At 41.3% G+C, this 27,180-nt stretch overlaps 1 protein-coding gene across 6 annotated transcripts in view; it reads left to right on the plus strand.

Moving 5' to 3' along the window:
• The first annotated feature begins 3,322 nt into the window (after positions 1 to 3,322).
• The window catches only part of opn4xa (opsin 4xa), a 54,399-nt gene continuing 30,541 nt past the window's right edge, over positions 3,323 to 27,180 (plus strand). Inside the window, exon 1 of one of the 6 annotated variants that reach the window (XM_077243822.1) lies at positions 3,323 to 3,472. The gene's annotated coding sequence lies outside the window, so the exon portion shown is untranslated. Of the gene's footprint in view, positions 3,473 to 5,678; positions 9,988 to 16,088; positions 16,113 to 26,200; positions 26,421 to 27,180 lie in introns of those variants that run through there. The other 5 variants (XM_077243820.1, XM_077243824.1, XM_077243823.1 and 2 more) reach the window with 5 other exon arrangements.

Raw genomic sequence — 27,180 nt, forward strand, 5'->3', positions numbered from 1 at the left:
TTTATTTAATAGGGACCATGACAAAATAGCAGCATAACAAAGACAAACAAAACAACATGAAATGTACAAATGTGGAAAAGTAAACGAAGGACTGAACATGAACTATGAGCTAAAACACTGATCAAACCTCTTTAAAAATGCCCCAAAGGTTTTAGGACGTATAAATGTCAGAATTTAGGCTATCCTTTTTTTTACACATTATATAAGTGTTTCCTGACGCGTGTTCATGTTGTGTGGCGTTTCGAGGTGACAGAAAATACTTGTCACATTCGTGTCCAGCCCGAAGCAAAACCTGCAAGAGGCCGTCGATCAGGCCTGTTAACACACACACACGCGCGCGCACGCACGCACGCACACACACACACACACACACACACTCACTCTCTCTCTCTCTCTGACGGCCCTTCTGTGCCCGACAACCATTCGGGACGTTAAGAAGTGTGTGTGGTTGTGAGTGTAGATGGTGAACGATGACCCTCTGGAAACATTAACCTGTAACTGGCTGTGACGCTTTTTTCCCTTCACATAGGCTATTTTAGTAATCAATGCGAAAGCTTAAAGGGTAACTAAACACTAAAACAACTTTGTTTAGTTAATGATCTGTAAGAATGGAGCTCCATAAATGCTGTTCATTGATTCGACTACATTTTTTGACATTTGGGTTTAAAGTGTTTTAATTCTACAATATAAGGTGTAAAAACCTCTGAGTGCTGCCCTCTTCCGGTTGAACGGTGGCTACTGCAGTTGAATTTTAGCTAACCACGCCCTTGCCTACAGACAGATGCGTCTCAGGTGCACGCCCCCCCTCCGCTGTGGGTGGAGTCAGGCTCTGACCAGGGGCTTAGTTATAGTTACCCTTTAATCACTCAAAATTCATCCTCTGAAACCCATTTTGAAGTTGGACATGCAAACAGTACTTTAAAGTCGGTAAGTTGCGCTCATCTTTTCTTCCCTATGGTGACGTATATATCCGAGTGAAACGCTTCTCAAACAAGAACAAATGTGGGCGGGGCTTAATTTTGTCCGTGTTGAATTGATTGGATGGTTGTGGTTTGCTATTGGCTGATCTCATGTGAGTGACAGGTTGCCCCGCCCACATCATCAGAGAAGAGATGGGATGAGATGTCCGCTGCTTGATTAAAGATTATGAGGCACATGAATTTAAAGTCTCCCTGTGGTGAAAATCAAGCTTTTAATGTTGTTTATATGTCTATGTGGTGTTTTTAATGTGCTTTAAAACAAACCATGTGTAAATTCATAAGTCGACAGCATTGCTGAGTATTTCCTCCTTAAAACTGCAGTGAACCAAAGACAGTCTCAAAAACACTGTTTGAAATCGCTGGTGTCTCTGACGTCACAAACTACCTTGTAACCAATCAGATCAACGTGTGATCGTCAACGAGTTGATCTGAGTGAGTGAGTGGAGGCGGGGCTCATTTGCACATTCATAGAACCTCGTATACTAAATGAGACAATGGTGTCGAGTTACATTCAAGATATTTTAAGGCATGGAGAAATTTTTATAGCCAAGATTAAACGTCAATTGTTCAGTCGAATGTCTGTCCAGTGTTGTGCAAGGAATGGGTTGTTTCATGACAATTTTCATTTTTCTTTTCATTGGTTGTTGTGTTGAATCTTACCCAGATACAATAGTGCCTCTTTTCTGATTGGCTATTGTGTAGCTCGACTAACAACACAGGGGAGACGTGCTCGATTCCTGCTTGGTCCGCAGTCAGTTCGGCGCGGCGCTGCGGCATATTAAATGTATTATAAATAGTTTTCCCGTGTGAGAAATACAATATGTGGCGGTAGTGCGTGACAAAAGACCCAAATGAGTGACTGTCAGAGGGTCAATGCGTGACACTTGAGAGCCCTGGTTGTGGTGTGATGCTGTAGCGTGTTCGGGATCCTGAAGGCCTTTTGCTACAGCTGTCAATGACAGATTTGTCAAGTTAATTAAAGCCATGCTGTTCATTACTGACTCGATCGATCTCCTGTGTTCACTTTCTCTCTTCCCTCACGGAAGCTGCATCTCTCTGCTTTTCTGTATGGAAATTTCTGCATTCAAACAAACAATTGAAGAACAAGATGTCAGCGTTTACACTAGGCTACTCAAAAGTCTTCTGTGTTTTCGGGCACTGGAGACTTGTTTTGCCGTGATACGCCTTCAGGGAAGGACAAGTAGCATGTGTTACAATCGTACAATCAATGTGCGATCAATATAATGCGCCCTTGCTGCATTTATTTCATTAAAAACACAACTACATCCATTGAAGAGCGGCTCTGTGGCTCACTCTGTGATCGATCATTAGGATATTTTAGGTGCTCGGTACACTAAAGAATCAATGCAATCACACAAAACGTTAGTTCAGATGCAACATTCATCACGAGTCCACAATTAGAGTGATCATCCTCCATTCACTTAAAGTCAATGACACATATTGATTAATGCACTACAGCAAAACACTGTTTCTCTTAACAACTCATTGCTTTTCTATTGAATGCTCAGATGAAGTTACATTGAAATTGTATGCGTAAGTGAACGTCAAAGGACCATCTCTAGTGATTAGACATGATACGAGTGCCATATCAACATTAATTAGTGAACATATATGATCAACCACAGTAAATGCAAACTATACACTCTTAGAAGAAAAGGTTTTATCATTAAATTTTTCCCATCATAGGATCACTTCATGGATTTAGTTAGATTATTTTTTTCTAAATTGAAATAACCTGTTAAACTTGAAAGTATCATGCAATGATTTAAGACATTTCTATGGAAGCATGTTTCCGTCACAGAATAATAAAAAAAAGGTAATTGCGACTTTTTATCTCACAATTGCGAGTTTGAATCAGAATTGCGTGATATAAAGTCGCAATTGTGTGTTATAAAGTCAGAATTTTTAGAAATATACAAAGAAATAAATTGCAATTGCGACTTTATGCTTATATATTTATATACTTGTATATACTTATATTTACACTTAATTCTGACTTTACAACTCGTAATTGTGAGATAAAAAGTCGCAATTATCTTTTAAAATGTTTTATGCTGTGGCAGAAACAAGTTTCCATACATTTCCCTTTATATACAACCTTTTTTGCATTAATATTCTTTAAAATTGAGTCAAGAACCCTAGAGTTCTATAGAACTATAAAAAAGAAGAATTCTGTGAGTGATAGAAAAAGTGGGTTTGTTTGTGTGAATCCACTAGTGTTTGCAGTGAATTTGCAAGGATGTTGTGTGAGCTCATCTCTCCTCAATGACACATTTGAGCAATAGTAAAGTGATTGTTCCCTTTGCAATGTCTGTCGTCAGAGGGAGTGAGATGGAAGGACCAGTGTGTGTATGCATCAGTCAGACGACACACACACGGCTCACACACTCTCCTCCGCTGACGTCTGAGCATCTCTGGATGTATTTGAGCCCATGAGCTGATCTGAACCCACCACATCTTACTAGTGAGAGGTTAGTTTGCATGTACAGTTATTATTTTACTGTAATAAGTTTTAGATATCACTGTTCTGTTGCTCGGATAATGTGATTGTTTTGATCAATATGTTGATAGACTCAAACTTGGTGCAAAAAAGAACCTTTCAGTGAACAGGTCTTTTTTTCTTTCTTTTCTTAGTGTGAAGAACATTTTAATATTTTAAACAACCTTTTTCCACTATAAAGAACCTTTTGTGGAATAAAAAAACAGATTGGATGTTAACTCTTTTCCTGCCAGGGTTTTTTATTTTAATTTTAAAAGGTGACGCCAGTGGCAGCATTTTTGATCATTTTTCGCAAATTTTTTTAATCAAATGTGGGTTGAATGTGGGTAAGTTTCATATAAAAGCAAAATTTTGAACAAAAAGCAGAGAAAATTTTGTTTTTGTCAACGACTACAACTGGATCACACTCAGATCAAAACACAGATGGAGTAGATCGAGTCCATCAACACCTCAAAGGTTCACAGTCGTTTCCTCTTCGTCGATTCAACGTCTCATTCAGTAACATTAGGCAGTTTTGATTTATATGCTGTTTGATGATTGAGATATTTTACATGTGCTTCAGCAATGCTTCTATCGCTTGTTTCTGGTTCTTCTTCACCTGTGTTTTTCTCAGGAAATGTAGTATTACATAGCGCCCCCTAGCGTACAACAGTGAAAACAAGGAAAGCCGGAAAATTCTGTCAATGGCAGGGAAAGAGTTAAAGGTTCTTCATGAAACCATCGATGCCAATAAAGATCCGGTTAATTAGATTGGATGTTTTCAGGATACTCAAAGCTAATGAAAGTGTCTTAATGTTAGAAGTTTACAATCATAATTTTGCAGTATTTATTTGAAATTTTGTTTTATTTCAAGATAAAATGCATTGAGTTTTTGAAAAGACTGAGACAGGGAAACATGCTGGTATTTGTGGGAAAATGTTCATTATTTGGCCCAGAATATGATGTGTTCTCAGAACATCCACAAATGCGAGAAGATTAATATTTAAATGTTAAACTAAATATCAAGTTTTGCTTTTTAAGTAACCAAAACAGCTAAATTAAGACACATTCATGTATTTTTTTAAACTTCAGCAGTCACTCATCTCCTGTGTTCAATGTCAATCTGAGTTAAAGTGTAGTTTCGTCGATTTTCAACCCGCTTTGTTTTGTTACGATGTTGGTGCTAGCAGTGGCGTAACATTGCTTTAAAAAGTGGGTGGGACAGTGGTGTATGTGTGTGTGTATGTGTGTGTGTGTGTGTTTGAGTGGGGTACATTTAAATAGTACATTGAGACTACAATAAGTACATTAATGGTCCAGTGGCAGCACTTTTGCCAAGCGTGTCAGAGGTTCTGGGTTCTAATCCGCACTCGTATATTTTTTTTCTTCATTAAAACCGATTATGTTTATCAGTGGTTGTATATCAAGCAGGGACACAACTGAGTGCATTTTATTTTGTGATTTCATCGGAACGAATAGAGAGTCTTTGAAACGGATTAAAGCGCGCGTCCGTGTGGAGACTGCGGTGCGCGCGAGTCACAAGACAACACAATCTGCACCACTGATCGCAGCGGCAACGAGCACTTTGATCACTTGATTTCAAAAACAAATTTCAGCGTGCTCTTATATAACAAACGAACGAAATGCATGCCCTGCAAGTTAACTGGAGATTTTTTATTTATTTGTATTGGTACATCCCTGCCGTGAGATGTTTCAAAAGTGGTGGGGACAATATCGACCCTAGCAAAAAGTGGTGGGGACATGTCCCCCCCGTCACACCCGTACATTACGCCCCTGGGTACTAGTATATGGTAACGAACCATGTAAGCTTCAGAGATTGGGTGAACTTCAGGGATTGTACTTCTGCATTCTTGTATCCCTGCCCACGAACAGTCGGATCATCAGAGGGTTGTTAACAGAACAGTGATTATGGTATAATGAAACACTATGGCAACAGCTTTCGACACCATTTTTTGGACTAAAAGTTTACTTAGAAGTATTTCCTACTAGAGCGAGGTGGTATTTGACTCTGGCTAAGCGTATCTATAGCAGACTGGTGGGAGTGGCCTTGGACGGCAACATGCCTAGTGCATTATGGGAGTTTAAGTTTGCCTAGCTATTTGGCAAAAGGGCCTTTTTTTCTCCTCTTTTTCTACCGATTTTTAAAAAGAAAGTTTAATCTTTCTACTGTATAATTCAATTCAATTCAATTCAAATTTATTTGTATAGCGCTTTTCACAATACACATTGTCTCAAAGCAGCTTTACAGAAATTGCATTTCGGAAATGTACATAGAAAAATACAGTTAGTTAATCAAGTATTAATTTATGGCATAACATATCGCCGGCTTTGAGTCGTCTCTTCACAGGCGTCGAGTCGTCTCTTCACAGGCGTTGGGGCATCTGAAGTCTCCGTGAGAGGCTGGATACAAACTGGAGCTGACGAACGCTATTTACCTCGGGACTAGCGTCCCGAGATAACAGCAGAAAGGCAGATGGGAAATAATTAGCATAGCTGATGTTCATAATGTTAATGCATTCGAACCGATTCAGCAGTATCAAAGGTTAAGCATTAAGTGAATGCTTGGTTAAAGAGATGCGTCTTTAATCTAGTTTTAAACTGGGACAGCGAGTCTGAGGCTCGTACAATATCAGGAAGGCTATTCCAGAGTTTAGGAGCTAAATGCGAGAACGCCCTCCCTCCTTTAGTGGACTTAGATATCCTAGGAATGACCAGAAGCCTCGAATTGAGTGATCTTAAAGAGCGCGATGGATTGTATGGCGATAGAAGGTCTGTTAAATACACAGGAGCTAAACCATTTAGGGCTTTATAGGTCAGTAGGAATACTTTGTAATTGATACGTAACTTAATAGGTAACCAGTGTAGAGATGATAAAATAGGTGTTATATGATCATATTTTCTTGATCTAGTAAGAACTCTAGCAGCTGCATTTTGCACTAACTGTAGCTTGTTAATTGAGGATGTAGGACAGCCAGCTAATAAAGCATTACAGTAATCTAGTCTCGAGGTCATGAATGCATGAACTAACTTTTCTGCATCAGAAACAGATAGCATGTTGCGTAGCTTAGCAATGTTTCTAAGGTGGAAAAAGGCTGTTCTTGTAATATATGAAATATGATTTTCGAAAGTCAAGTTGCGGTCTAGTATAACACCCAGGTCTTTTACTGTAGTGGACAAAGTAACAGGACATCCTTCTAAATTAAAGTTGTATTGTAAGGGATTTTGTGGGTAGTTTTTTGGACCAATAAGTAGTACCTCCGTTTTATCTGAATTTAATAGCAGGAAATTACACGTCATCCAGCATTTTATATCATTTAGACACTCTGTCAATTTAGATAAGTTAGTGTTTTCATCTGGTCGTGATGAGATATATAATTGAGTGTCATCAGCATAACAGTGGAAATTAATTCCATGTTTTCTTATAATATTACCAAGTGGCAGCATATATATTGAGAATAGCAGAGGGCCTAACACCGATCCTTGCGGCACTCCATAGTCTACTGACGTTATCTTTGATTTTTCCCCATTTAGACAGACAAAATGGTAACGGTCTGATAAGTAAGATCTAAACCAGCTTAATGCCTGTCCCTGAACACCAGTGTAGTTTTGTAGTCGATCCAGGAGTATTTTATGATCGATAGTGTCGAACGCAGCGCTTAGATCGAGTAGAACTAGTATTGAGATACAGCCTTGGTCAGAAGCTAAAAGTAAATCATTTGTAATTTTAACTAGCGCAGTTTCTGTGCTATGATGCGGTCTGAATCCCGACTGGAATTTTTCATAGATATCATTTTCTTGTAAGAAAGAGCACAATTGAGCGGACACAATTTTTTCTAGTATTTTAGACATAAATGGAAGATTTGAGATGGGTCTGTAATTTGCTAAGTTATTTGGATCTAATTGCGGTTTCTTAATGAGAGGTTTTATTACTGCCAGCTTGAATATTTTTGGAACATGACCTAAAAATAAAGACGAGTTAATAATATTAAGAAGAGGCTCTTCGACTACAGGTAACACTTCTTTCAGTAGTTTAGTGGGTATTGGATCTAATAAACATGTTGTTGGTTTCGATGCAATGATAAGTTTATTTAGCTCTTCCTGTCCTATAGTTGTAAATCGGTGTAGTTGTTCTAGAGGGGCCATAATTGAGGCTGAATCATAAGACATCATAGAGGATTGTATATTTACAATTGTGTTTCGGATGCTTTCTATTTTCTCATTGAAGTAATTCATAAAATCATTACTACTATATTGTAATGGAATATTTTGCTCTGGTGATGTTTGTTTATTTGTTAGTCTAGCCACGGTGTTGAATAAAAACCTTGGATTATTTTGGTTATTTTCTATTAGTTTGCGGAGATGCTCAGCCCTTGCTGCTTTTAGAGCCTTTTTATAACGTGACATACTGTCTTTCCACGCGATTCTAAAGACCTCTAAATTAGTTTGTTTCCATTTACGCTCTAAGTTACGAGTTTCTCTCTTGATTGCATGCGTAGCACTGTTGTACCATGGTGCTTTAGTTTTCTCTCTTACCTTTTTTAATCTAATTGGTGCAACAATATCTAGTGTACTAGAGAACATGGTGCTCAAACTGCTAGTCATTTCCTCTAGTTCATCTGTTTGTTTGGGTGCACTGCGCAGCTGAGATAGATCAGGTAAGCTATTTGAGAATCTATCTATAGTGGTTGGAAGGATTGTTCTGCCTGGTCGATAACGTTGCGCAACGTGACAAATTTCAGCAGTACGTATTATACAAGTTACCATGTAATGATCAGTGAGATCATCACTTTGCGGTATAATATTTATATCAGTTGGATTGGTTCCATATGATATAATTAAATCTAGTGTATGATTTAGACGATGAGTGGGACCGCTGACGTTTTGCGTGACCCCAAAGGAGTTTAATAAATCTGTAAACGCAGTCCCTAACGCATCATTTGTATTATCTACGTGTATGTTAAAGTCTCCAACAATTATTGCTTTATCGACATTGACCAATAGATCTGAGAGAAAGTATGCAAACTCTTTTAGGAAATCAGCATAGGGCCCTGGAGGTCTATATAGGGTAGCCAAGGCTAGAGATAATATGGATTTGTTTCTTGCATCTAAGAGCGTAACATTTAGCACAAGTACTTCAAACGAATTAAACCTGTGACCTGTTTTCTGAGTAACATTAAGAATATCTCTATAGATTGTTGCAACCCCGCCGCCACGACCGATCAGACGGGGCTCATGATTATAACAGTATCCTGGTGGAGTGGACTCATTTAGACCGAAATAATCATTTGGTTTAAGCCAGGTTTCAGTAAGGCAAAGTACATCGAAACTATTATCTGTGACCATTTCATTTACAATAACCGCCTTAGGTGTGAGCGATCTAATGTTTAGAAGACCTAGCTTTAGAAATTGTTTTTGTTCACTGATATTTAGATTTTCTGGTTTAATTACAATAAGATTTTTGCTAGATCCTACACTAGATTTATTGTTTGGCCTCACTAAGCGAGGAATAGACACAGTTTCTATATAATGTTCTACACTACTTATATCAATTAAGTTGGGACAGCAAAGACTGTGATTTGGACTTTGACTTACTAGTCATATGGTGTGTAACGTCTTGGAGATGTTGTCCGACAGAACAGCCGCTCCGATTCTGCTGGGGTGCAGGCCATCAGCACGGTAGAGCCTAGGTCGCTCCCAGAACAGATTCCAATTATTTACAAAGAGCAGTTTCTGTTCATTACACCATGACATTAACCATTCATTTAGAGCAAATAATCTACTGAACCTTTCTTGTCCTAGTCGGTACGTGGGAAGCGGTCCAGACACGATGATAGTTGCTTCAGGCGATGTGCTGCGAACCGTCTCGATCAGGCTTCTGTAGTCCTTCTTCAGAACCTCCGTCTGCCGCAGCCTGATGTCGTTCGTCCCGGCGTGTAGGACCACAGCTCCGACGCGCTCGTCACCGTTCAGGATCTCGGGAATCTGTGCGGCGACATCAAGAACACGAGCACCAGGAAAACAGTGAGTGCGCACCTTACGCTTACCTGAGGTAGCACGGACATGACGGACCATGGAAGTGCCGATGATCACGGCGGCGTCACGTTCCGGCTCGCGAAGAGGGGAGAAGCGGTTCCGGGTGGAGATCTCGAAGACCGGGAGGGGGGGGGGAAGTCCTTGGTCTGGTCCTGGCTCGTGTCTTCCGCTGTGGGATCACCCAGGGTCCGTGGTGTTGCCTCGGTGCCGGAGTGAATGAAGGCAGAGATGATCGCGTCCTCCTGGGCAGAGAAACGCACGGAGTAGACGAAGTCGGAGTCAAAAAGTTACTAACCACTGACTTGTGAGCATCGGCGCGTGATGTTTCGAGCGTTGATCGCCGATCTCGCAGCTCGGCTTGCTTCACCAGCAGAACGCGGATCTGTTTCTCCACCGACTCCAGCTCCAATCGTACCGAAACCAGCTCGAATGTGTCCTCACCTGCACTCAGAGGTAACGTTAGACACACATCCGATATGTTCGCCATTATAACAGATGAACAGTAAATTAGTAGTGATACTACCAATATCACTACTAATTTAGGACTGAAATGATGGATATAACACGTATCCTTTCAGTCAAACGGGTGTAAAATGAGAGGGTCGATAGGCGCGAGGCCACGCGTGAAATGCTAGCGGGCTAAAGGCTAGTAGCCGAGATTCGGAAAGTTGGATCTAAGTAGCGATATCAAAGCAATCCGATTGTTTTTTATAAGGAATAGTGTCGAGGATAAGTTCACATGATATAAAAATAGAAAGTGCTTGTTTATAAATGAGTGGTAAAGAAGAAAATCAGCGATTAATGAATCAATTCGACGGAGCTCCAAACACAAACACAGATCGCACGCGCATGCGCATGACTCAATAAAGCAGCCAAGTTTTTTTGAAAGTTGATTTTGTGTTGAAGAACCCTTTTAAATTGATTCAGGTAGTGGCCACAATTTTTTATATATCAAATTAAAAAAAAATTCTGATGCATAATAGAGCTGGAACTCTGAGACAAAAAATTACATGATTTCTGGGCAACAATCTTGAATATTTCTTTATAGCCATACATTTTTAAAGTTCCCCTGTGGTGAAAACCAAGCTTTTAATGTTATTTATATGTCTATGTGGTGTTTTTAATATGCTTTAAGACAAACTATGTGTAAATTCATAAGTTCACACCATTGCTAAGTATATTCTCCTTAAAAACTGCAGTGAACCAAAGACAGTCTCAAAAACACGGTTTAAAATCGTGAATTGTGAAAACGTCACAATCTACCTTGTAACCAATCAGATCAACGTGTGATCGTCAATGAGTGGATCTCTGAGCCGAGTGAGTGAGTGGAGGCGGGGCTCATTTGCATATTCATATAAAAACTATTTAAATACTTTATTTTGGTAATCAAAGATGAGTTTTTAGGGATAAAGTTATTGACTATAAATGTTTATTGTCAATTTAAACAGGAGTGGCCCATTGAGAGTGCTTAGAAGTTGATTGGGATGTAGATTTATTTACATGATCAAACCCCAAACTGGCATAATTTAGTGGAGACACTAGATATCACCTGATATTATCTACACGTTGAACACACAGTGGTGTAGTTCTGTTGTTTGGTGTTGTTATTCTTTAGAAACGTGACAAATGGTTTGATGCATTCAATGTAAAGAGCCTGTGATGTTTTAGCATTTCCTCATGCTCTCCGGCACACATCATTCTCCACCGCTTTGCTACTACTATTAGTTGGTTAAAAAGAAGCCGTAAGAAGGGTGAAAGAGCACCGGGTAGTGTTGGACTCTGAAGCGGGATCCGATTGGTGTCGGTAAGCTTTTATCTGTGCAGGAGTTTGTCTCTAAGGAGTCTCTTCACACATGGATGCTTATTTTAAAAGCTTGAAGCTCCCAACATTGCTGTCCAGTTTCATCCTGGCCCGGCGAGAGTTCACCGATGGGACTCCTTCATAACCCTTATGTGTGCTAAAAGACTTTGAATGAAAGAATGAGGAATTTATATAGCGCTTTTCATATGTACTACTGTACACCTAAAGCGCTTTACAATCATGTCTCTCCTCAAACATCCACTTGGATGATGCGACGGCAGCCACAGTACAACGGCGCCAGTGCGCTCACCACACACACACACACACACACACCAGCTACAGGTGGAGAGGAGAGAGAGTGATAGAGCCGATTCAGTGGATTGGGATTATTAGGAGGTCATGATTGGTAAGGGTCATTGGAGGGAATGTGGCCGGGACACCGGTGTTACACCCCTACTCTTTACGAGAAGTGCCATGGGATCTTTAATGACCACAGAGAGTCAGGACCTCGCTTTAACGTCTCATCCAAAGAATTTGGAGCGCTATTTACTGTTTTAGTTGTAAACTAAAGTTCTTCCACAAAGAAAATGATTAAGTTTTTCTGGTAACACTTAGGTAACACTAGAATATGTTCTCATTTGTTAATGTTAGTTTAAGAGCCCATATTGTGGCCTCTTACAAAGTCTTGATGTTTTTGGTCTCTACTAGAACATGTTTTCCTGCTTGAATGTTGACCATTTTCCTCATATTCTCCATTGTTGCGGCTCCTCTCTTCCCAGTCTGTCAGTAACGCTCTGTTAAACTTCCTGTCTCTATGAAGCCCCTCCTTCTGAAAAGCACACTGTGCTCTGATTGGTCGGCTGGATCAGTGTGTTGTGATTGGTCGAGCGCTTCGAGTGTGTTTGGGAAATGTCCAGCCCCTTCCCATAACCACCAGTTTAACACACTACTAACTAACTCAACCAGGTCCCACCCCTTTATTGTGCGTATTAATTATTTAAATGAGGAATATTGTGACGCGTTCGTTCCCGGAAGAAACTCAAGACTACAATGGAGGCGTTTCAGGAGTTCAGAAACACTGACGCTGATTTAGAGAAAAACTGGAGCTTTTTCATGTTTAAACAACAACATTACACACTTAAGAAAGATGGAAAGAAGCATTATAGGTCCTCTCAAAACTAATGTGAACTAACAATGAGCAATATATCAATACAGCATATATTAACCTTTGTAAATGTTAGATAATAAAAATATGCAACTTTTAATATTAAATAAAAAAAACATTAGTAACACATATTATGTTTTTTTTTCTTGAATATTCCCTTTCATGCAGTGTGTAATGCAGTAAACGTTCTGTAAAGATGTAAAATCGAAAGTGCATGATAAATAAAGTTATTGTCTCCCAAAAGAAAGAATCGACTCTGAACCGACTAAACGAGTCGTTTGTGATTCGAATCCCGCTGCGTTACGGTTCCACATCACTAGAAGATACATTTGCATATAAAGCCCATCTATGTTGTCCGCCTGCGAACTTGACCGGCATTTTACTGACGACTGCTTTTCAAATCTCGGAGTTCAACGCGGGATTCGCAAAACACTTGCTCTTGAAGGAGGGGTCAGTACCCAGTTTATCTGGACTAACCTGCTCCTCAGAATCACAACCTGTAAGTATGAATAATTACTAATGTATATATTTTCTACCGGGTGTTCAAAATATGTAGTTTTGTGTAAGTTTCCGGCAAACTCGCGTTATTACTGTCTTACTGATAGACCAATTACAACAGACTGGGCGATCTGACCAATCAGAGCAGAGTAGCTCTCGGAAAGGCGGGATTTAGAAAGACTGAATCATCCGACGAGTCATTTGAAAATCACTGAAAAATGTGGTGATGTTCAATGTATATTGTAAGAAAATGATTTTTTTTAAGTATTTTTTTTTTTACGTTTGATGGATGTAAACCTGTTGTAGACTCCAAAACAACATTAGGAGCCTTTAAAATAGCATAATAGGGGCACTTTAACATTAACTAAGATTAATAAATGCTGTAGTGTTCATTGTTAATTCATGTTAACAAATTAAACCTTTTTGAAAAGTGTTACCATTTTTCCATACGATGTTGTTCTGCATGTAATGACTAGCCTGGCAAGCCAGACCCACATCAAGATGTTGGGTCTGGGAACTCACCATTAGCAGGGCTCTATCCGAGGGGCGGGATAAACGGTTGTCTATCAAACTCCCTCTGCACGCAATAGGACAGCGCTACAACCAACCAGAGCAACGAACGTTTGTGGCTGAGTGAGTCCCATGCGTTTTCCCACCAGCGGACCTAGTTGATATATTAAACTTTTGCCGTATCCGGTCGGCAAAACTCCGAACACATCAGTGCCGTTCTTTGTTCTTTTCTCAAAGAAAAGCTTAACTCCAAGTCCTCCAGAGTCGCGGCCAAAGCCGATTCAAAAGACTGCTGTTCTCCAGCAGTTTCTTCTTTGTTTTCAAGTAGCAGGGAATTCACGCGTAACCGTCACAACTCTGCCGCATTATGTTAAAGGGATAGTTGAAAAAATGAAAATGCTGTCAGTATTTACTCTCCCTCATGTTGTTCAACCCCATAAGACCTTCGTTCATCTTCAAAACACGAATTTAATAACTTTAATAACTTTTCGGGACCGGCAAGTGTCATTCCCTAAGGCCCCATCCACACTACTACGTTTTAGTTTAGAAACCCAGACCTTCCGCTACGTTTGCACCTCCCGTCCACACTAAAATGGCAAAAACGAAGACCTAAAACGGAGAAGTTTAGAAACGCTGCCGACCCCGTTTTGCGTTTTGAATCTCCGGAGGGCGTTTCAGTGTAGACGGGTCAAAACGGAGGACTTTAGAAACGATGACGCAGAGGCTCACGCTCGGCTCTCTGATTGGGTGTAATACAACGGAAGAAAACATACAACAACAGCCTGGACTACCAGTTACGTTAGTGCAAGTAAATTCTGCATTTTACAATGCTATAACTGCCTACATGCGCCGGAGGCAAGCTATTATTCCAGCGATCTGTGACAATTCCCGTGTGCAGCGGCGGTATCGACCGTACATGGAGCGTCGGTTTTGGGTTAAGCCGGGAAGAACCAGCGCATGGTGGGATAATTTTTATCAATGAAGCTGTAGTTCCTGATGAATGGTGCGAAAACCTTCGAATGTCCAGATCGGCACTTATCAACCTCAGCGAAATCTGAGGAATAGTCAATCCGTTTCCTGTTTACACCGGCACGCGCACGCCCAGTGTAGGTGAATGGTCACGTGATCCGCGTTTTCAGTCGTTTTAATGTGGACGGAGATCAATTCTAATACACAGCTAAAAAACTGGTGTGGACGCAGATCGTATTCGTTTTAATTCTCCGTTTCTAAACTAAAACGCAGTAGTGTGGATGAGGCCTTAGAAGCCTATGGAGGAGTGATCCAGCTCTCAGATTTAATCAAAAATATCATAATTCGTGTTGCGAAGATGAACGAAGGTCTTACGGGGTTGAACAACATGAGGGAGAGTAAATACTGACAGAATTTTCATTTTTGGGTGAACTATCTCTTTAAGCCCGCCCACCGACTCTATACACGATGTGATTGGCCTGACTAGAGTTTGGTTTTTCCCGCTCGATAGCCAACGGAGAAGTTGCTAGACGACACTGGCTGCAAAATACATTTAGCTGCCGCTAGGGTGCGTCTAGATTTCTAGGCTGTGTGATGACGTGTGTTTGGGATGTTTTAGTAGCAGCTGGAGAACTTTCTCTGTTTCTATGTAGAATCCCAATGTTTGTCAGACCGTATAATTTCTTGCAGTGAGCTCTAAAAGTGTTGTGCAGATTTGGTAAATAAGAGGTTTATGGTTGGATTTGCATATGCATTCTGTATATTTATATATTATAGTGCAGGACACTATAGTTCACTTATGTAAGTGAGGAGAGCAAAATAAAGTAAACTGTGACGTATTATACACAAATATTCTTTATACAGTGACTACCAGTAAAATGTATACAAATCTGGGACCAAAAATGATTGGGACACTTTGAGCTGATCATGTTTTGCTGAAGTGTTTTTTCTTTAATTGCTAATGCACCTTTTTACACCACAGACTGAACAACATGAAGCATTGCTTGGTAATCGGTTGAGCTAAACTGGTATTATCTAATTGTGTAGTTAAATTTAACAGCTGACAGATATTCAACATAATTCATGTGTGAGAGTCTAACAGAAGGACGGACAAAACGAGTCAAATATCAACTGATTTAATAACTCTGAGTTATTCTCATATTTTATTACCATTCTCTAAACTATAGCGAATAAACTGATAATGTGAGAAATGTTGAAGGTGTGTGAATAAGTTTTGGTTTGACTGTATGAATATATCCTCCATTGACATCTGACATTACAGTCATCTTATCAGTCAGGATGAACAAGCTGTGGGCAATTGAAAGTGACAGTAGTGTATAGAAAATCAATGAAGCGTGTGCATCAGCCTACAGTGGATTCGATGTGTGTGTGTGTGTGTGTGTGTGTCAGACTCAGTGTGTTGAATGGTGCTGACTGTAAGTGTACAGTAGTAAGTGAAGCTCGTCACTGTTGGATTAGAGCAGAGCCGGAACCGCTCACATTTAAACCCAGCCGTAAGTACACTGATACACACACACACACACACACACACACACACACACACACCACTGCGCTCATGTCAACAGATTTCCCTGCAAACGCCACCGACTCACACACACAGACGCAGAACAGCAGGTAAACTCTTCACATTTATCCTCGAGGACTATTGAAATACGTTCTGTAGATTTAATTTAACATTTTATTTGTTCATGGGCATTACATTAGATGTAACATACAAAATGAGCCATGTAATGTGTTGAAAATGTCGTCACAAACTTATTGTGTGATTATGTCTGTTCAATATACATTTATTCTGTTTAATAAGGAACAATTTCTGTAGATAATATTTTTATATTTACCTTTTTCATGTATTAAAACATTATTTTGGTAACCAAAAATATAGCCATATAAAGATTTTAGTTATTCTTTTGAACAATTTTAATTCAATCTGTCAGAAATGAAATCATTGTGATCTTATGATTATTTTCTGTCTGCTGTCTATTAAATTTGCAATACATTTTTTAGATGTATACATCACATTTTGGCTGCCAAATACCACTTTATATTAGATATAAAGTACAAAAATAGCCATTTAGTCATCATTTTGAGCAATTAGAATTGTTAGCTTGTTGTATTTATTTTATGTCTGTCTTTGTTCACCTCTACATTTATTCTTTTGAATTAAGAACAATTTCTGTTGATAATATTTTTTATTTAACATTTTATTTGTATATATATATATATATATATATATATATATATATATATATATATATATATATATATATATGCACTTAAACCTTATTACTTTAAATTTTATTTCAGATATTTGCCAATGGAGCATTTTCCATTTTGATTTAGTTGAAATGGATTTATTAAAACAACTAAAACTGAAATAAAAATTTATTTTTAAAAAAATGACAAAAAAATCAGTTAAACTTCAACTGAAATTAAAATGAAAATGTAAAATATAAACATAAAATCTAATTCAAAATATTATTATTACTATAATAGTATCTCAACGTAAACTAAAATAACACTAAACCCAGCTAACAAAAATTATGCTCTAAGAACATTTAGCTAATGTTTAGCACATTAAGTTATGAAAACATTATTTCTGAATGTTCCTGAAGGTTTTAAAAATCCAGTTTTAAAATATTTTGTATGCAAACATTATAGACTTTAAGGAAATGTTTTATAATGTTCTGAAACAAGTAATAACGTTTGAAAAACATTAGATGAACATCTGAGAAAGAAAATTACATTAACAATGTAAGCAACATTTTTGACATAACATTTTGAGATCGTTATTAAACCAGACAACTTTAAATGAACATTTTATTAATGTTACTGGAAGAACGTTTGTTCAAGAGAACATTGACGCCAGTATATATATAGTTCTGAGAACATTCCCTGTGCGCTTGGAAAATGGCACTTTTAGATTAGATATAAAATACAAAAATAGCAATATGATGATTTTAGTCATTATTTTGAGCAATTTTAATTGAAACAGAAATGAAATCATTGTGAGCGGATTATTTTCTGTCTGTGTTTGTGTTTGTTTTGGTGACACTGGTCTGTTGTTGTTCCAGTCTGCATGAGGCCTTTGGCTTGCTATTTTAAAGTCGTGAGATGGAAAAAATTATTTTCATCTCCCAGATTTTATCATAGACCTTTTTGAGCATCTTCAATCCATTTGGATACTGTGAGTTTGTGTGATTAACCCATTTCTGTCCCAAAACTTCACATAGACTGAGAGCGTTGAGTGGTTACTGATGTTTGGTTTGACACTTAACATGTATTTCATTCACACTTAAAAACATAATTGCATTAAATGAGTGTCTGAATCTGCACTCAATTGCTCGGCTTTTTCAAACATGTTGACACTTGTTTTGCATGTAATTCAAATGATATTCAGACATTTTTAAGTGCGACTTAAAGTGTTTACAGTGAAGTGTCATCTTTCTGCAGTTTGAAGCAGCTTTTACTGAGCAGGAGCCTTTAACTTGAATGTTTTTGATCACATTAACATTAAATAAATAAATAAAAATAAATCCTCTTATGGCACCTACACAGATGGGTCATTTAATCACTCTCTCGCAGGTTTAATTACTTCCTTTAATCGTAAGGGTCACTGTCTGTGCCCAATTTAAATTATTACAATTATCAAGCTTTCCTGCACAACACATTTTATGGGACGTGAAAAAGTTATCCGTTTTCATCAATAGGGTTGTGGTGTTAGCATGTTGCTAAGCTAGTGCTCAGATCACAGCATGTATCTCAGCTTCCCTCAGATCTGATTTGTGTGTGTGTGTGTGTGTGTGTGTGTTTGATGAGATGACGCAGAGACGTCCACCTGAGCGCTGGGTTTTTTAGAGGACATGTTCTCTACACCTTCAGACAGGAGCCGTTAGCGGGAGCTAATCGATACTCAGAGCCGCGGGACGCTTTATCCGCCACTCGAAGGGCTTCAGTTCATATAGCGAAAGTTACAAATGTTCAATATTTTCAAACACTGCAGGACGCCGACGTTAAAAGAGCAAAAAATGACTCTGTATAAGCTCATGTTTTTAATACTTATAAGCAATACCACACGGGAAAGAGTGTTGTTTTCCTGAATATCAGCACGTTTGGAAATGTGATTTTTAATAAACAAGTTAATATTAGATGACTTAGCCTACATTTTAGACTCAGAATATTGTCTGTTCTGCTCAATTTTGCCAACGAAAATAGGGTAACACTTTACAATAAGGTTCATTAGTTAATGTATGAACTAACATGAACTAACAATGAGCAATAGCCTACATTTGTTACTGTATTTATTCAACTTTTTAAATGTTAGTTAGGCTAATAAAAATACAGCTGTTCACTGTTTGTTCATGTTAGTTCACAGTGCATTAACTAATGTTAGCAAATACAAACTTTCATTTTGATAATGTATTAGTAAATGTTGAAATTAATATTAACTAAGATTAATAAATGCTGTAGAAGTATTGTTCATTCTTAGTTAACTAAGGTAGTTAATTAATGTTAACTAATGAACCTTATTGTAAAGTGTTACTTAAAATAGTATAAAATAAATCATCATTGCAGGTCTTTGAGTAACACTGATGTGTGAATCTGTGTTTCTGAATGAATCAGATTAATGCCTCAACGACTCACTCATAAAGAAGGGCTGCGTCTGAAATCACACACTCTCTTGAGTTGGTGCTTATTTTGAATAAGTTCTCTGTGACCGCTAAAAAAGTATGTTTTATAAAGTGTGTATGTACTCTGTAACGCAGCCATAGTCACTTGCTGTGTCTCTGAATGAATCAGCGGTTTTGAACGAATCATTTGACTGAATGATTCAATGACTCACTCGTAAAGACAATGATTTGCTACCACCTATTGCCGTGAAAAAACAAAACAATCACTGGCATCTTTAAAAACTCAGTGGGATGAAGACTTGTTAGAAGATATTTCAGATGAACTATGGGAGAGTATTTTATACAGGGTGCATTCCTCATCTGTGTGTGCCAAACATGGATAGATCCAATGCAAAATACTTCATCGTACTCATTGGACTAAGGTCAAACTCTCTAAAATTTATTGTGACATTGATCATATCTGTGACCGTTGTCGTCAGGTTCCTGCAACCTTGGCACATATGTTTTGGTTCTGTCCAACCCTACATGGATGTTGGACTGATATATTAGAGACAATGTCGGAGGTAGTTGGGACCGCAATTGAACCTGTGGCTATAACAGCACTGTTTGGTACACTTTCTTTGCCTGTTCAATGTTCACGGTACAAGGCGGATTTTGTGGCATTTGTGTCCCTCCTGGCCAGACGTCGGTGTAACAAGGTTCAAAGTAGTGTGGTGGGAAGAAGAAGACGGGGTCGGCAAAACTGGAACTCGTACGGCTTTTATTACTCAGAATAATAATACAAAACAAAAGGCGCGCACACAGCGCATTCACCATAGCGTGGCTACAGCACAACACAGTCCACAAAACAAACTCTCTCCACGTCGATATCCGTCAGGTCTCAGCTTCTCAGGTGCATCTCTCTCGCACGAGTTCCAGTCCCTTCTCTCTCTCCAGCATTCTCCCACTGTGTGGCTTTTATTGGTCTCCCCACGCCAATCACTGCAATCAGACACAGGTGTTCATCATCTGCACTTGACCTACTTACTCACCGCACAGCTCATTGACTCGTCTCTCACTACAGACGCCGCGAGAACCACGCCCCCCTCACCACATACCCCCACCGCCCGACTCAGGCCGGGGAGCCGTCCGGCCTGCAGCCCCCCCCCCCCCCCGGAGAGGAAGTCAGCCACCGCCATCTGCTCCCCCGGCCTGTGGACCACCTGAAACTTAAAAGGTTGTAAAGCGAGATACCAACGGGTGATCCGCGCGTTGGTATCTTTCATGCGGTGGAGCCATTGAAGGGGAGCGTGGTCCGAACACAGGGTGAACTCCCGGCCCAGGAGGTAGTAGCGAAGGGTGAGGACAGCCCATCGGATGGCCAAACACTCCTTTTCAATGGTGCTGTACATCGTCTCTCTCTTAGAAAGCTTCCGACTGATGTACAGCACCGGCCGTTCCTCTCCCTCCACCTCCTGGGACAGTACCGCGCCCAAACCCCTGTCCGAAGCGTCCGTCTGTAGGATGAAAGGGAGAGAAAAGTCAGGAGCATGTAAAAGCGGTCCACCGCACAGAGCAGCCTTTATTTGGGTAAAAGCCTGCTGGCACTGTTCCGTCCACTGGACCGTATCTGGAGCCCCCTTTTTAGTTAGATCAGTCAGCGGGCTAGCGAGGTCCGAATAATTAGGCACAAACCTCCTATAATATCCCGCTAGCCCCAGGAACTGTCTAACCCCCTTCTTGGTCTTAGGACTCGGACAGGTTGCAACGGCTGCTGTCTTATCAATTTGGGGACGCACCTGTCCGTGACCTAAGTGGAAGCCCAGATACTTTACCTCCACCCGCCCAATTGCGCACTTCTTCGGGTTGGCCGTGAGCCCTGCCCTTCTCAGCGTTTTTAGGACAGCACACAAATACTGCATATGCCGCTGCCAATCATTGCTATAGATGATAATGTCATCTAGATAGGCAGCCGCATATGCAGCATGCGGCCGGAGAATTCTGTCCATCAGACGCTGAAATGTCGCAGGTGCCCCGAACAAACCGAAAGGAAGCGTGACGAACTGGTGTAATCCGAACGGCGTGGTGAAAGCTGTTTTTTCTTTGGACATTGGAGATAAGGGGATCTGCCAATACCCCTTCGATAAGTCCAGTGTCGAGTAAAAGCGAGCAGAACCCAGCCGATCAAGCAATTCGTCAATCCTCGGCATTGGATAAGCATCGAATTTAGACACCGCGTTCGCCTTTCTATAGTCCACACAGAAACTAATCGAGCCGTCAGGTTTAGGAACTAAAACTATCGGGCTCGCCCAGTCACTGTTGGACTCTTCTATTACCCCCATGTCGAGCATTGTCTCTAATTCGGTCTGAACCGTTTTCTTTTTGTGTTCAGGTAAACGATACGGGCGGCAACGCACAACGACCCCCGGATCTGTCTCAACGTGGTGCTGAATGAGATTCGTTCGACCAGGCAGGGGCGAGAACACATCTGCAAATTCTGCTTGTAACTTCTTAATGTCAGTGAGCTGGGAGGGTGAGAGGTGGTCTCCAGCAGGAGCCAGAGCGAGTGTTTGAGGTTTTATATTCGCTTCTGGCCCGAGATCCTCCTCTCCGCTCACGACCGTCGCCAGCATCACTGCTTCAGCCTCAACCCATTTTTTAAGAAGGTTGAGGTGATAAATCTGACGTCCCCCGCCCCTATCTGTTCGAATTACCTCATAGTTGAGATCACCAACCCGCCGTGTGACCTCAAAGGGCCCTTGCCACTTTGCGAGTAATTTCGAGCTGGACGTGGGGAGTAATACAAGTACCTTATCTCCCGGTGAGAATTGACGGAGTCTAGCCCCCCTATTATACTGCTGTCTCTGTCTGTCCTGGGCCTGTAACAAATTCTCCAAGGATAGCCGCCCCAATGTGTGGAGTTTTGTTCTCAGGTCCAGGACATACTGAATTTCATTTTTACTAGCGGACGGTCCGTCCTCCCAAGTCTCCCTCAGAACGTCTAACACCCCGCGGGGCTGACGACCGAAGAGAAGCTCGAAAGGGGAAAACCCCGTGGAGGCTTGGGGGACCTCGCGTACAGCAAACAACAGGGGTTCTAGCCATTTATCCCAATTTTTGGCGTCTTCATGAACGAACTTACGAATCATGGCTTTTAAAGTACGATTAAAGCGTTCCACCAGCCCGTCCGTTTGTGGGTGATAGACGCTGGTGCGAATCGATTTAATGCCCAGTAACTCATAAAGTTCGCGAACCGTTCGTGACATAAACGCCGAGCCTTGATCGATGAGGATCTCCTTAGGGATCCCCACCCGGGAGATTAATGAAAACAGCGCGCTCGCCACACTCTTAGCCGAGATATTGCGAAGCGGGACTGTTGCGTAATCCACTAAGACTAACGCAAAACGATGCCCTCGTGCCGACCGTTCTAATGGCCCGATGAGGTCCATGCCAATTCGTTCGAAGGGGACCTGCATCAGCGGAAGGGGGCACAAAGGTGCTTTTGGGTTGGCCGGTGGATTAACCAACTGACATTCACGACAAGACGCACACCACCTGCGCACATTCTCGTGAATGCCCGGCCAAAAGAATCGGGCCATGAGACGGTTTAGTGTCGCCGTTTGCCCTAAATGTCCGGACATTGGATTACAATGAGCCGCCTGAAAAAGCATTTCCCGGCGGCTCTTCGGAACTAACAACTGTGTTGTATCTTCTTTTGACTGGGCGTCTTGGGCCACCCGATACAACCTGTCTTTAATCACGCAAAAATAGGGGTAAGAGAGCGGTTGATTCGGCTGGAGTACCTGACCGTCGATAGAGCGGACCTTATCAAATGCATGTTTTAGCGTCTCATCCTGGGACTGCTCTAGGGGAAAATCATCGCGCTCAGAGAGAACAAATCTCTCTAGAGAGCTCTCTTCCCCTACACCAATACCCAGAGGCCCCGGTACAGCATCTCCCACCTGAACCACCGCTGTCTTCCCCTTCTGCTTCTTTCCCCAAGAGGCATCCGCGCATAAAACCCCCAATAACTTCCCAAAGCCTGGCCAATCCGTTCCAAGAATTATCGGATGCCGGAGGTGTGGGTTAACTGCCACCTCTACACTATGTTTTTGTCCCCTAAATAGAATCGCCACAGACATTAAAGGATAACTCACCACCACCCCGTGAACACACCGAACCTTAACCATGCGGCTTTTATCCAATACCCCAGACTGAATCAGGCTTTGATGAATGGAGGTTTGGTTACACCCTGAATCCACCAAAGCCTGATAAGTACCCCCCTTGACACTCACAGGTATCTGGTACAGGCCAGCTTGATCGGGGGCGGCCCGTGGCGCGTCGGGGACCCGAACCAGCGTCCCCACCTCCATCACTGGACACCGGTCAATAAAGTGTCCCGGGTCCCCACAGCGCCAACAGGCCGGCCCAGGCTTTACCGCTGTCCCAGCGGCGGGAAGTGGGCCCAAGGGATTGACGTGGGGAGAGCGGCGCCACCGGAGCCAGGGTGGAAAAATCCCCAGCAGGCATCCCCCTCGGAGCGGCCCTCCCGGGGGAACTGGTATCCCCTGACCATCCGGACCTCCACCTTGGCGCTGGTCTGGGTGCCAGACCTCCTCGAGACCTGGGAAGGGGAACATGTTTGGCAGAGGGGGAAGAGAGAGAGGATGGAGACAGAGAGGGAGAGAGAGAGACAGTCGGTAGGGGCTCGCCGACCCCAGAGCACGCCACCATGTGATCTTCCGCCAGTTGGATGGCCTGGTCCAGCGACGCCGGGCGGTGGCACTGGACCCATTGTGCAGTCTTCTAGGGCAGCTTTCCAATAACCTGCTCCAGTACCACCTGGTCGATAATCTTCTCGACGTCGCTTCCCATGGCCATCAGCCATCTGCGGCAGGAGTCCCGGAGCTGTTGCGCCATCACGAAGGGCCGGCCGGACTCTTCTAGGGTCAAGGACCGGAAGCGTTGCCGGTGCTGTTCAGGGGTCCGGCCGACCCGCTGAAGAATGGCGCGTCGTAGATCTTGATAGACCAGGAGATTCGAGACTGGCAGTTGGTGGGCTGCAATCTGCGACTCACCGGATAGCAGCGGGATGAGACGCAGGGGCCAGTCTCCTTTGGGCCACCCCCGGGCCTCGGCCGACCTTTCAAACAGGTCCAGGAACGCCTTCGGTTCGTCTTGTGGACCCATCTTCCCCAGGGTGAGCGGCGGGGCCGAGGCCGACTCTTGAGAGGGGGTGGCTGGAATCTCCCGGTCTAAACAGCTCCGGAACAACTCGCGGTCTTCCTGCTGGCCTTGGAGCAGCATCCGGAAGCGCTGCTCATGCTCGTCCTTTACACTCAGCAGGGCTTGATGTTGTTCCCTTTGAAGAGCCGCGAGTGATTGGATGATCTCCGCAAATGGCGATGCTGACGGGTTCTGCATGGCGGCGGCAGTCTCCTTCTTCCCGGGTTTCGGCACCAGTGTAACAAGGTTCAAAGTAGTGTGGTGGGAAGAAGAAGACAGGGTCGGCGAAACTGGAACTCGTACGGCTTTTATTACTCAGAATAATAATACAAAACAAAAGGCGCGCACACAGCGCATTCACCGTAGCGTGGCTACAGCACAACACAGTCCACAAAACAAACTCTCTCCACGTCGATATCCGTCAGGTCTCAGCTTCTCAGGTGCATCTCTCTCGCACGAGTTCCAGTCCCTTCTCTCTCTCCAGCATTCTCCCACTGTGTGGCTTTTATTGGTCTCCCCACGCCAATCACTGCAATCAGACACAGGTGTTCATCATCTGCACTTGACCTACTTACCGCACAGCTCATTGACTCGTCTCTCACTACAGACGCCGTGAGAACCACGCCCCCCTCACCACAGTCGGATTTTACTGCATTGGAAATCATCTGTTCCACCTACTCACTCCTTGTGGATTAGAGACGTTTTTCACTTTATTAAACTGGAAAAAATCAGATTCTCACTGAGGGGCTCTTTCAAGAACTTTTACAAAATGTGGGGTTCTCTCCTTGCATATATGGAAAAATTCACTCCCTGCATACTGGAAAATAGTTAATAATTATATTCTCTAGTGTGCTACTGCTCCTGTAATAACACTTATAATTGAATAATGTGGTTAAACATTTACCTTGGTTGGCACGTTTTTTTTTTTCTTGGGGTGGGGGGTGGTTGAGGGGTAATTTTTGCATATTTGGTACTTTATTAGTTATATTTGTATATTCTTATTTGGGGTCGACAATTGTTCCATTTATGTTAGGTAGGTCCTGGATCCCTGCCTATCTTTTGATCCTGCCCCTTTTTGTTCTCCTACATATGTTAAATTGTACAACTTTGTTATGGAATGTTTGGAATTTTGTAATATGTGGAGAAACCTATAAAAAAGTGAAAAAAAAGAAATATATTTTCTTATAAAACGTACAGCAGTAATCTTTGTTTTCTTAAAAAAAACTTGAAACAATACAATTTCCGAGAAAGTTTCATAACTTTCACATTAAAGTCGCCATGAAACAGAAGTTGCGTTGCCATTTAAACAGTTGGCTACTTTAAAGTCTGGAAGTTTTTCTTGTCTTCTCTTCCCTATTGTGTCGTATATCCGAGTGAAACGCTTCAGGAACAAGAACAAATGTGGGCGGGGCTTGATTGTGTCTGTGGGGAATTGATTGGATGGTTGTGGTTTGCTATTGGCTGATCTCATGTGAGTGACAGGTTGCCCCGCCCACATCATCAGAGAAGAGATGCTGAAAGAGGAACTTATTCTGATTCAAGATCACCAAGGAACATGAATTTAACACAATAACGATGTGCACTGATAAATCATTAATATTAAACACTTCAATATTCCATAAAAAAAAAATAAGAATCGTCAATTTTGATTTCATGGTGAGCTGTAACTACTGTGTTGTTGAACCTCCAACATAAAGCTAAAGCATTCAACGTGATTCAAAAGCAATGCTATTTGCTATGTTTTTAAAAGAAGTCATTTTTTTAGTATATCTGCAGCATGTGTTATTGCTTTGTCCATATTTCTGGCGCTCGAGGCGAATCTCAGTTTGGCGTTGCAGAACAGGAAGGTCAAGAGCACAAACAGAGCATGTTCTTATTTCCCTTAAGCCTCTTGCATCACATGCACATCAGTTCTTGGACGCTTGTGCAACAGATAAGAGCTCAAAGCAGAAAAACACTGGTATAACCACATTAAATCGAGCTTTTGCATCGGCAAAAGATGTGTTTTTCACATTCTAGCACATGTGAAGAGGTTCTCCTGGAGAACGTGTCAGAACGTACTTACACTACCAGTACAAGTTTGGGGCCGGTAAGATTTTTAATGTTTTTAACAGAAGTCTCTTCTGCTCACCAAGCTGCATTTATTTGATAAAAAATATTGTTGAATATTATGACAATTTAAAATAATTGTTTTCTATTTTAAAATGTAGTTTATTCCTGTGATCAAAGCTGGATTTTCAGCATCATTACTCCAGTCTTCAGTGTCACATGATCCTTCAGAAATCAGTATAATATGATGATTTGATGCTCAAGAAACAGTTTCAGGATTCTTTGATGAATATAAGTTGAAAAGAACAGCATTTATTTTACAATGGAATCTTTTGTAACATTATAAATGTCTTTACTGTCACCTTTGATCCATTTAAGTCATCCTTGATGAATAAAAGTTTTGATTTATTTTATTTATTTCCCCCCAAAAATAAAATAAAAATTCTTACTGACCCCAAACTTTTGAACGGAAGTGTTTAATGTTACAAAATCTTTCTATTTCAGTTCAATGCTGTTCTTTTGAACTTTCTATTCATCAAAGAATCCTGAAATATAAATAACAGTTTTCAACATTGTTAATTATAAATGTTTCTTGATCACAAAATCATCATATTATACTGATTTCTGAAGGATCATGTGACACTGAAGACTGGAGTAATGATGCTGAAAATTCAGCTTTGATCACAGGAATAAATTATAGTTTACTATATATTCACATAGAAAACAGCTGTTTTACATTAGAATAATATTTCACAATATTACTGTTTTTTTTATCAAATAAACACAGCCTTGGTGAGCAG

This window comes from Siphateles boraxobius, unplaced genomic scaffold (genome assembly GCF_051911475.1).
Source record: "Siphateles boraxobius isolate OS27281-9 unplaced genomic scaffold, OSU_SipBor_1 25, whole genome shotgun sequence".
In the NCBI taxonomy this organism is placed as follows: domain Eukaryota; kingdom Metazoa; phylum Chordata; class Actinopteri; order Cypriniformes; family Leuciscidae; genus Siphateles; species Siphateles boraxobius.